The following is a 12,364-nucleotide window of genomic DNA, read 5'->3' as shown; positions in this document are numbered from 1 at the left end:
ATTACAGCCATTACAGTTAGACATTACAGTTAGACATTACAGACATTACAGTTAGACATTACAGCCATTACAGTTAGACATTACAGACATTACAGTTAGACATTACAGACATTGCAGTTAGACATTACAGGCATTACAGTTAGACATTACAGACATTGCAGTTAGACATTACAGCCATTACAGTTAGACATTACAGGCATTACAGTTAGACATTACAGACATTACAGTTAGACATTACAGCCATTGCAGTTAGACATTACAGACATTACAGTTAGACATTACAGACATTGCAGTTAGACATTACAGGCATTACAGTTAGACATTACAGACATTGCAGTTAGACATTACAGTTAGACATTACAGACATTACAGTTAGACATTACAGCCATTACAGTTAGACATTACAGACATTGCAGTTAGACATTACAGACATTGCAGTTAGACATTACAGCCATTACAGTTAGACATTACAGCCATTACAGTTAGACATTACAGACATTACAGTTAGACATTACAGTTAGACATTACAGACATTACAGTTAGACATTACAGCCATTACAGTTAGACATTACAGACATTACAGTTAGACATTACAGACATTGCAGTTAGACATTACAGACATTACAGTTAGACATTACAGCCATTACAGTTAGACATTACAGGCATTACAGTTAGACATTACAGACATTACAGTTAGACATTACAGCCATTACAGTTAGACATTACAGCCATTACAGTTAGACATTACAGACATTGCAGTTAGACATTACAGACATTACAGTTAGACAGCATTGCAGTTAGACATTACAGACATTGCAGTTAGACATTACAGACATTGCAGTTAGACATTACAGACATTGCAGTTAGACATTACAGGCATTACAGTTAGACATTACAGACATTACAGACATTACAGACATTACAGTTAGACATTACAGACATTACAGTTAGACATTACAGCCATTACAGTTAGACATTACAGACATTGCAGTTAGACATTACAGACATTGCAGTTAGACATTACAGACATTACAGTTAGACATTACAGACATTACAGTTAGACATTACAGACATTACAGTTAGACATTACAGACATTACAGTTAGACATTACAGCCATTACAGTTAGACATTACAGCCATTACAGTTAGACATTACAGACATTACAGCCATTACAGTTAGACATTACAGACATTGCAGTTAGACATTACAGACATTACAGTTAGACATTACAGTTAGACATTACAGCCATTACAGTTAGACATTACAGACATTACAGTTAGACATTACAGACATTGCAGTTAGACATTACAGACATTGCAGTTAGACATTACAGGCATTACAGTTAGACATTACAGACATTGCAGTTAGACATTACAGACATTGCAGTTAGACATTACAGACATTGCAGTTAGACATTACAGGCATTACAGTTAGACATTACAGTTAGACATTACAGACATTACAGTTAGACATTACAGCCATTACAGTTAGACATTACAGCCATTACAGTTAGACATTACAGGCATTACAGTTAGACATTACAGACATTGCAGTTAGACATTACAGACATTACAGTTAGACAGCATTGCAGTTAGACATTACAGACATTGCAGTTAGACATTACAGACATTGCAGTTAGACATTACAGACATTACAGTTAGACATTACAGGCATTACAGTTAGACATTACAGGCATTACAGTTAGACATTACAGACATTGCAGTTAGACATTACAGACATTACAGTTAGACAGCATTACAGTTGGACATTACAGACATTGCAGTTAGACATTACAGACATTGTAGTTAGACATTACAGACATTACAGTCAGACATTACAGTTAGACATTACAGACATTACAGTTAGACATTACAGACATTACAGTTAGACATTACAGCCATTACAGTTAGACATTACAGACATTGCAGTTAGACATTACAGACATTGCAGTTAGACATTACAGGCATTACAGTTAGACATTACAGACATTACAGTTAGACATTACAGACATTACAGTTAGACATTACAGACATTACAGTTAGACATTACAGCCATTACAGTTAGACATTACAGACATTACAGTTAGACATTACAGACATTACAGTTAGACATTACAGACATTACAGTTAGACATTACAGCCATTACAGTTAGACATTACAGACATTACAGTTAGACATTACAGACATTGCAGTTAGACATTACAGACATTGCAGTTAGACATTACAGACATTACAGTTAGACATTACAGGCATTACAGTTAGACATTACAGACATTACAGTTAGACATTACAGACATTACAGTTAGACATTACAGCCATTACAGTTAGACATTACAGGCATTACAGTTAGACATTACAGACATTGCAGTTAGACATTACAGACATTACAGTTAGACATTACAGGCATTACAGTTAGACATTACAGACATTGCAGTTAGACATTACAGACATTGCAGTTAGACATTACAGTTAGACATTACAGCCATTACAGTTAGACATTACAGCCATTACAGTTAGACATTACAGGCATTACAGTTAGACATTACAGACATTGCAGTTAGACATTACAGACATTACAGTTAGACATTACAGTTAGACATTACAGACATTACAGTTAGACATTACAGACATTACAGTTAGACATTACAGACATTGCAGTTAGACATTACAGACATTACAGTTAGACATTACAGACATTACAGTTAGACATTACAGACATTACAGTTAGACATTACAGACATTACAGTTAGACATTACAGCCATTACAGTTAGACATTACAGACATTGCAGTTAGACATTACAGACATTACAGTTAGACATTACAGGCATTACAGTTAGACATTACAGACATTACAGTTAGACATTACAGGCATTACAGTTAGACATTACAGACATTACAGTTAGACATTACAGACATTACAGTTAGACATTACAGCCATTACAGTTAGACATTACAGGCATTACAGTTAGACATTACAGACATTGCAGTTAGACATTACAGACATTACAGTTAGACATTACAGGCATTACAGTTAGACATTACAGACATTGCAGTTAGACATTACAGACATTACAGTTAGACATTACAGACATTACAGTTAGACATTACAGGCATTACAGTTAGACATTACAGTCAGTCATTACAGACATTACAGTTAGACATTACAGACATTACAGTTAGACATTACAGCCATTACAGTTAGACATTACAGACATTGCAGTTAGACATTACAGACATTGCAGTTAGACATTACAGACATTACAGTTAGACATTACAGTTAGACATTACAGCCATTACAGTTAGACATTACAGGCATTACAGTTAGACATTACAGTTAGACATTACAGCCATTACAGTTAGACATTACAGGCATTATAGTTAGACATTACAGCCATTACAGTTAGACATTACAGACATTGCAGTTAGACATTACAGACATTACAGTTAGACATTACAGCATACAGTTAGACATTACAGACATTACAGTTAGACATTACAGACATTACAGTTAGACATTACAGACATTACAGTTAGACATTACAGACATTGCAGTTAGACATTACAGACATTACAGTTAGACATTACAGACATTACAGTTAGACATTACAGGCATTACAGTTAGACATTACAGACATTGCAGTTAGACATTACAGACATTACAGTTAGACATTACAGTTAGACATTACAGACATTACAGTTAGACATTACAGACATTACAGTTAGACATTACAGCCATTACAGTTAGACATTACAGGCATTACAGTTAGACATTACAGACATTACAGTTAGACATTACAGACATTACAGTCAGACATTACAGTTAGACATTACAGACATTGCAGTTAGACATTACAGGCATTACAGTTAGACATTACAGTTAGACATTACAGACATTACAGTTAGACATTACAGACATTACAGTTAGACATTACAGGCATTACAGTTAGACATTACAGACATTGCAGTTAGACATTACAGACATTACAGTTAGACAGCATTGCAGTTAGACATTACAGACATTGCAGTTAGACATTACAGACATTACAGTTAGACATTACAGCCATTACAGTTAGACATTACAGGCATTACAGTTAGACATTACAGACATTACAGTTAGACATTACAGACATTACAGTTAGACATTACAGCCATTACAGTTAGACATTACAGACATTACAGTTAGACATTACAGACATTGCAGTTAGACATTACAGGCATTACAGTTAGACATTACAGTTAGACATTACAGCCATTACAGTTAGACATTACAGACATTGCAGTTAGACATTACAGTCTGTAAGTCTAACTGTCAGCATTACAGTCTAAAGCATGTAATGTCTAACTGTAATGCCTGTAATGTCTAACTGCAATGTCTGTAATGTCTAACTGTAATGGCTGTAATGTCTAACTGTAATGGCTGTAATGTCTAACTGTAATGTCTGTAATGTCTAACTGTAATGTCTAACTGTAATGTCTGTAATGTCTAACTGTAATGTCTGTAATGTCTAACTGCAATGTCTGTAATGTCTAACTGCAATGTCTGTAATGTCTAACTGTAATGTCTGTAATGTCTAACTGTAATGCCTGTAATGTCTAACTGCAATGTCTGTAATGTCTAACTGTAATGCCTGTAATGTCTAACTGTAATGGCTGTAATGTCTAACTGTAATGTCTGTAATGTCTAACTGTAATGTCTGTAATGTCTAACTGCAATGGCTGTAATGTCTAACTGCAATGTCTGTAATGTCTAACTGTAATGCTGTCTAACTGTAATGTCTGTAATGTCTAACTGCAATGTCTGTAATGTCTAACTGTAATGGCTGTAATGTCTAACTGTAATGGCTGTAATGTCTAACTGTAATGTCTGTAATGTCTAACTGTAATGTCTGTAATGTCTAACTGTAATGTCTAACTGTAATGCCTGTAATGTCTAACTGCAATGTCTGTAATGTCTAACTGTAATGTCTGTAATGTCTAACTGCAATGTCTGTAATGTCTAACTGTAATGTCTGTAATGTCTAACTGCAATGTCTGTAATGTCTAACTGTAATGTCTGTAATGTCTAACTGTAATGGCTGTAATGTCTAACTGTAATGGCTGTAATGTCTAACTGTAATGTCTAACTGTAATGCCTGTAATGTCTAACTGCAATGTCTGTAATGTCTAACTGTAATGTCTGTAATGTCTAACTGTAATGTCTGTAATGTCTAACTGTAATGGCTGTAATGTCTAACTGTAATGTCTGTAATGTCTAACTGTAATGGCTGTAATGTCTAACTGTAATGGCTGTAATGTCTAACTGTAATGTCTGTAATGTCTAACTGCAATGTCTGTAATGTCTAACTGCAATGTCTGTAATGTCTAACTGTAATGGCTGTAATGTCTAACTGTAATGGCTGTAATGTCTAACTGTAATGGCTGTAATGTCTAACTGTAATGTCTAACTGTAATGCCTGTAATGTCTAACTGCAATGTCTGTAATGTCTAACTGTAATGTCTGTAATGTCTAACTGCAATGTCTGTAATGTCTAACTGTAATGTCTAACTGTAATGTCTGTAATGTCTAACTGCAATGTCTGTAATGTCTAACTGTAATGGCTGTAATGTCTAACTGTAATGTCTGTAATGTCTAACTGCAATGTCTGTAATGTCTAACTGTAATGCCTGTAATGTCTAACTGTAATGGCTGTAATGTCTAACTGTAATGTCTGTAATGTCTAACTGTAATGCCTGTAATGTCTAACTGCAATGTCTGTAATGTCTAACTGTAATGGCTGTAATGTCTAACTGTAATGGCTGTAATGTCTAACTGTAATGTCTGTAATGTCTAACTGTAATGTCTAACTGCAATGTCTGTAATGTCTAACTGTAATGTCTGTAATGTCTAACTGTAATGGCTGTAATGTCTAACTGTAATGTCTGTAATGTCTAACTGTAATGGCTGTAATGTCTAACTGTAATGGCTGTAATGGCTGTAATGTCTAACTGTAATGGCTGTAATGTCTAACTGTAATGCCTGTAATGTCTAACTGTAATGCCTGTAATGTCTAACTGTAATGGCTGTAATGTCTAACTGTAATGTCTAACTGTAAAGTCTAACTGCAATGTCTGTAATGTCTAACTGTAATGGCTGTAATGTCTAACTGTAATGTCTGTAATGTCTAACTGCAATGTCTGTAATGTCTAACTGTAATGCCTGTAATGTCTAACTGTAATGGCTGTAATGTCTAACTGTAATGTCTGTAATGTCTAACTGTAATGGCTGTAATGTCTAACTGTAATGGCTGTAATGTCTAACTGTAATGCCTGTAATGTCTAACTGCAATGTCTGTAATGTCTAACTGTAATGTCTGTAATGTCTAACTGCAATGTCTGTAATGTCTAACTGTAATGGCTGTAATGTCTAACTGTAATGTCTGTAATGTCTAACTGTAATGTCTGTAATGTCTAACTGTAATGCCTGTAATGTCTAACTGTAATGGCTGTAATGTCTAACTGTAATGTCTGTAATGTCTAACTGTAATGTCTGTAATGTCTAACTGTAATGTCTAACTGTAATGTCTGTAATGTCTAACTGCAATGTCTGTAATGTCTAACTGTAATCCCTGTAATGTCTAACTGTAATGGCTGTAATGTCTAACTGTAATGGCTGTAATGTCTAACTGTAATGTCTGTAATGTCTAACTGTAATGCTGTAATGTCTAACTGTAATGCTGTAATGTCTAACTGCAATGTCTGTAATGTCTAACTGCAATGTCTGTAATGTCTAACTGTAATGTCTAACTGTAATGCTGTAATGTCTAACTGCAATGTCTGTAATGTCTAACTGTAATGCTGTAATGTCAACTGTAATGCTGTAATGTCTAACTGTAATGGCTGTAATGTCTAACTGTAATGCTGTAATGTCTGACTGTAATGTCTGTAATGTCTAACTGTAATGTCTGTAATGTCTAACTGTAATGTCTGTAATGTCTAACTGTAATGCTGTAATGTCTAACTGTAATGGCTGTAATGTCTAACTGTAATGGCTGTAATGTCTAACTGTAATGTCTTTAATGTCTAACTGTAATGTCTAACTGTAATGCTGTAATGTCTAACTGCAATGTCTGTAATGTCTAACTGTAATGTCTGTAATGTCTAACTGAATGGCTGTAATGTCTAACTGTAATGCTGTAATGTCTAACTGCAATGTCTGTAATGTCTAACTGTAATGCCTGTAATGTCTAACTGTAATGGCTGTAATGTCTAACTGTAATGGCTGTAATGTCTAACTGTAATGTCTAACTGTAATGGCTGTAATGTCTAACTGCAATGTCTGTAATGTCTAACTGTAATGTCTGTAATGTCTAACTGTAATGCATGTAATGTCTAACTGTAATGGCTGTAATGTCTAACTGTAATGTCTGTAATGTCTAACTGTAATGTCTGTAATGTCTAACTGTAATGCCTGTAATGTCTAACTGTAATGTCTGTAATGTCTAACTGCAATGTCTGTAATGTCTAACTGCAATGTCTGTAATGTCTAACTGTAATGCCTGTAATGTCTAACTGTAATGTCTGTAATGTCTAACTGCAATGTCTGTAATGTCTAACTGTAATGGCTGTAATGTCTAACTGTAATGGCTGTAATGTCTAACTGTAATGTCTGTAATGTCTAACTGTAATGTCTGTAATGTCTAACTGCAATGTCTGTAATGTCCAACTGTAATGCTGTCTAACTGTAATGTCTGTAATGTCTAACTGCAATGTCTGTAATGTCTAACTGTAATGGCTGTAATGTCTAACTGTAATGGCTGTAATGTCTAACTGTAATGGCTGTAATGTCTAACTGTAATGTCTGTAATGTCTAACTGTAATGTCTGTAATGTCTAACTGTAATGGCTGTAATGTCTAACTGCAATGTCTGTAATGTCTAACTGTAATGTCTGTAATGTCTAACTGTAATGGCTGTAATGTCTAACTGTAATGTCTGTAATGTCTAACTGTAATGTCTAACTGTAATGTCTGTAATGTCTAACTGTAATGTCTGTAATGTCTAACTGTAATGGCTGTAATGTCTAACTGTAATGTCTGTAATGTCTAACTGCAATGTCTGTAATGTCTAACTGTAATGTCTGTAATGTCTAACTGTAATGGCTGTAATGTCTAACTGTAATGTCTAACTGCAATGTCTGTAATGTCTAACTGTAATGGCTGTAATGTCTAACTGTAATGCCTGTAATGTCTAACTGCAATGTCTGTAATGTCTAACTGTAATGGCTGTAATGTCTAACTGTAATGTCTGTAATGTCTAACTGTAATGGCTGTAATGTCTAACTGTAATGCCTGTAATGTCTAACTGTAATGTCTGTAATGTCTAACTGTAATGTCTGTAATGTCTAACTGTAATGGCTGTAATGTCTAACTGTAATGTCTGTAATGTCTAACTGTAATGGCTGTAATGTCTAACTGTAATGTCTGTAATGTCTAACTGTAATGTCTGTAATGTCTAACTGTAATGGCTGTAATGTCTAACTGTAATGCCTGTAATGTCTAACTGCAATGTCTGTAATGTCTAACTGTAATGGCTGTAATGTCTAACTGTAATGTCTGTAATGTCTAACTGTAATGTCTAACTGTAATGCCTGTAATGTCTAACTGCAATGTCTGTAATGTCTAACTGTAATGCCTGTAATGTCTAACTGTAATGGCTGTAATGTCTAACTGTAATGGCTGTAATGTCTAACTGTAATGTCTAACTGTAATGTCTGTAATGTCTAACTGCAATGTCTGTAATGTCTAACTGTAATGCCTGTAATGTCTAACTGCAATGTCTGTAATGTCTAACTGTAATGTCTGTAATGTCTAACTGTAATGTCTGTAATGTCTAACTGCAATGTCTGTAATGTCTAACTGTAATGTCTGTAATGTCTAACTGTAATGCCTGTAATGTCTAACTGTAATGTCTGTAATGTCTAACTGCAATGTCTGTAATGTCTAACTGTAATGGCTGTAATGTCTAACTGTAATGCCTGTAATGTCTAACTGTAATGTCTGTAATGTCTAACTGTAATGTCTGTAATGTCTAACTGTAATGTCTGTAATGTCTAACTGTAATGCCTGTAATGTCTAACTGTAATGTCTGTAATGTCTAACTGCAATGTCTGTAATGTCTAACTGTAATGTCTGTAATGTCTAACTGTAATGGCTGTAATGTCTAACTGTAATGTCTGTAATGTCTAACTGTAATGTCTGTAATGTCTAACTGTAATGTCTGTAATGTCTAACTGTAATGGCTGTAATGTCTAACTGTAATGGCTGTAATGTCTAACTGTAATGTCTAACTGTAATGGCTGTAATGTCTAACTGTAATGTCTGTAATGTCTAACTGTAATGTCTGTAATGTCTAACTGCAATGTCTGTAATGTCTAACTGTAATGGCTGTAATGTCTAACTGTAATGTCTGTAATGTCTAACTGTAATGTCTGTAATGTCTAACTGTAATGTCTAACTGTAATGCCTGTAATGTCTAACTGCAATGTCTGTAATGTCTAACTGTAATGTCTGTTATGTCTAACTGTAATGTCTAACTGTAATGCCTGTAATGTCTAACTGCAATGTCTGTAATGTCTAACTGTAATGCCTGTAATGTCTAACTGTAATGTCTGTAATGTCTAACTGTAATGTCTGTAATGTCTAACTGTAATGTCTAACTGTAATGCCTGTAATGTCTAACTGCAATGTCTGTAATGTCTGTAATGTCTAACTGTAATGTCTGTAATGTCTAACTGTAATGGCTGTAATGTCTAACTGTAATGTCTTTAATGTCTAACTGTAATGTCTGTAATGTCTAACTGTAATGGCTGTAATGTCTAACTGTAATGGCTGTAATGTCTAACTGTAATGTCTAACTGTAATGCCTGTAATGTCTAACTGCAATGTCTGTAATGTCTAACTGCAATGGCTGTAATGTCTAACTGTAATGTCTGTAATGTCTAACTGTAATGTCTGTAATGTCTAACTGTAATGTCTGTAATGTCTAACTGCAATGTCTGTAATGTCTAACTGTAATGGCTGTAATGTCTAACTGTAATGTCTGTAATGTCTAACTGTAATGTCTAACTGTAATGCCTGTAATGTCTAACTGCAATGTCTGTAATGTCTAACTGTAATGGCTGTAATGTCTAACTGTAATGTCTGTAATGTCTAACTGTAATGTCTGTAATGTCTAACTGTAATGTCTGTAATGTCTAACTGTAATGCCTGTAATGTCTAACTGTAATGGCTGTAATGTCTAACTGTAATGTCTAACTGTAATGCCTGTAATGTCTAACTGCAATGTCTGTAATGTCTAACTGTAATGTCTGTAATGTCTAACTGTAATGGCTGTAATGTCTAACTGTAATGTCTGTAATGTCTAACTGTAATGTCTGTAATGTCTAACTGTAATGCCTGTAATGTCTAACTGTAATGTCTGTAATGTCTAACTGTAATGTCTGTAATGTCTAACTGCAATGTCTGTAATGTCTAACTGCAATGTCTGTAATGTCTAACTGCAATGCTGTCTAACTGTAATGTCTGTAATGTCTAACTGCAATGTCTGTAATGTCTAACTGTAATGTCTAACTGTAATGCCTGTAATGTCTAACTGTAATGGCTGTAATGTCTAACTGTAATGTCTGTAATGTCTAACTGCAATGTCTGTAATGTCTAACTGTAATGGCTGTAATGTCTAACTGTAATGGCTGTAATGTCTAACTGCAATGTCTGTAATGTCTAACTGTAATGTCTGTAATGTCTAACTGTAATGGCTGTAATGTCTAACTGTAATGGCTGTAATGTCTAACTGTAATGTCTGTAATGTCTAACTGTAATGTCTAACTGTAATGCCTGTAATGTCTAACTGCAATGTCTGTAATGTCTAACTGTAATGTCTGTAATGTCTAACTGCAATGTCTGTAATGTCTAACTGTAATGGCTGTAATGTCTAACTGTAATGGCTGTAATGTCTAACTGTAATGGCTGTAATGTCTAACTGTAATGTCTGTAATGTCTAACTGTAATGGCTGTAATGTCTAACTGTAATGGCTGTAATGTCTAACTGTAATGTCTGTAATGTCTAACTGTAATGTCTGTAATGTCTAACTGTAATGTCTAACTGTAATGTCTGTAATGTCTAACTGCAATGTCTGTAATGTCTAACTGTAATGTCTAACTGTAATGTCTGTAATGTCTAACTGTAATGTCTAACTGTAATGTCTGTAATGTCTAACTGCAATGTCTGTAATGTCTAACTGTAATGGCTGTAATGTCTAACTGTAATGTCTGTAATGTCTAACTGTAATGTCTGTAATGTCTAACTGTAATGTCTAACTGCAATGTCTGTAATGTCTAACTGTAATGCCTGTAATGTCTAACTGTAATGTCTGTAGCTATTTGTGACAAATGTAACATATATACACCCGCATAGTTTTGGGTATAATGTTCATAGTTTGAAACATCTGTCAGATGACTCGAGACATTTCCAGTGTTCTCTCAATGACATACCCAGTAGCACACATACGTCGGCACGACGTAGCATTGATCGCGGGTCTGTAAGAAGATATGAAGCATCGTTTATTGAGCGTCTGGTAGGTCTATTTGATCGCAATCTATACATCGCAGGCGACGTATTAACTTGCGGGTCGTGAGATGGATTAAATAGTCCTCAGCTGTTCGCGGATCATGATGTGAAGCGTCGTTTATGAGCGCCTGGAACGTCTTATTAGGATCGCAATCTATGACATCGCTAGCGACGATTACTATGTCGGTAACGGATGTATTAAAACCGTTCCTCAGTTGTTCGTCGGGTCATTGGAAAGCTCGAGTTTACGTGAGCGGCTGGACATCTTTACTCACCCACACTGTGATGTGATGGACAGTGACTCTGAATCCTGCCCAGCAACTTTTAAGTGGTAGTGTGCTAGTTTCTATATATCTGAACTTGTGTAAATTATCTTGAGCAGCCATATGGCTTCACGTAGTAGACATGGCAAAATAATCAGAATGTTTTTTTGGTGAAGTGTCCCTTGAATCATTTTTAATCATGTAATGAGGAGTAGGCCCTATGTAATAATGTATATTTATATTCACAAACAGTAGCCTATTGAATTTAATTTTCAAACCCTTACCCTATTTATATTAGAATGAAACAGACAAATAATTGTTAACGCTTTAAATTGTGTTCTATTGAAAGGATCTAGCTACATGCTAACGAGAGCTCGACTCGGCGGAAGCATAAATACTTCAGCGCGGAAGGATACATGAGTGAATCGACAGTGATCCAACTGTCAGTTTCAGTCAGTGTCGATCAAAGTCGGGAGGATGGCGCTTGGACATTTAGC

This window comes from Sander lucioperca, chromosome 4 (genome assembly GCF_008315115.2).
Source record: "Sander lucioperca isolate FBNREF2018 chromosome 4, SLUC_FBN_1.2, whole genome shotgun sequence".
Lineage (NCBI taxonomy): Eukaryota > Metazoa > Chordata > Actinopteri > Perciformes > Percidae > Sander > Sander lucioperca.
Note: the sequence above shows the minus strand (reverse complement) of the source record.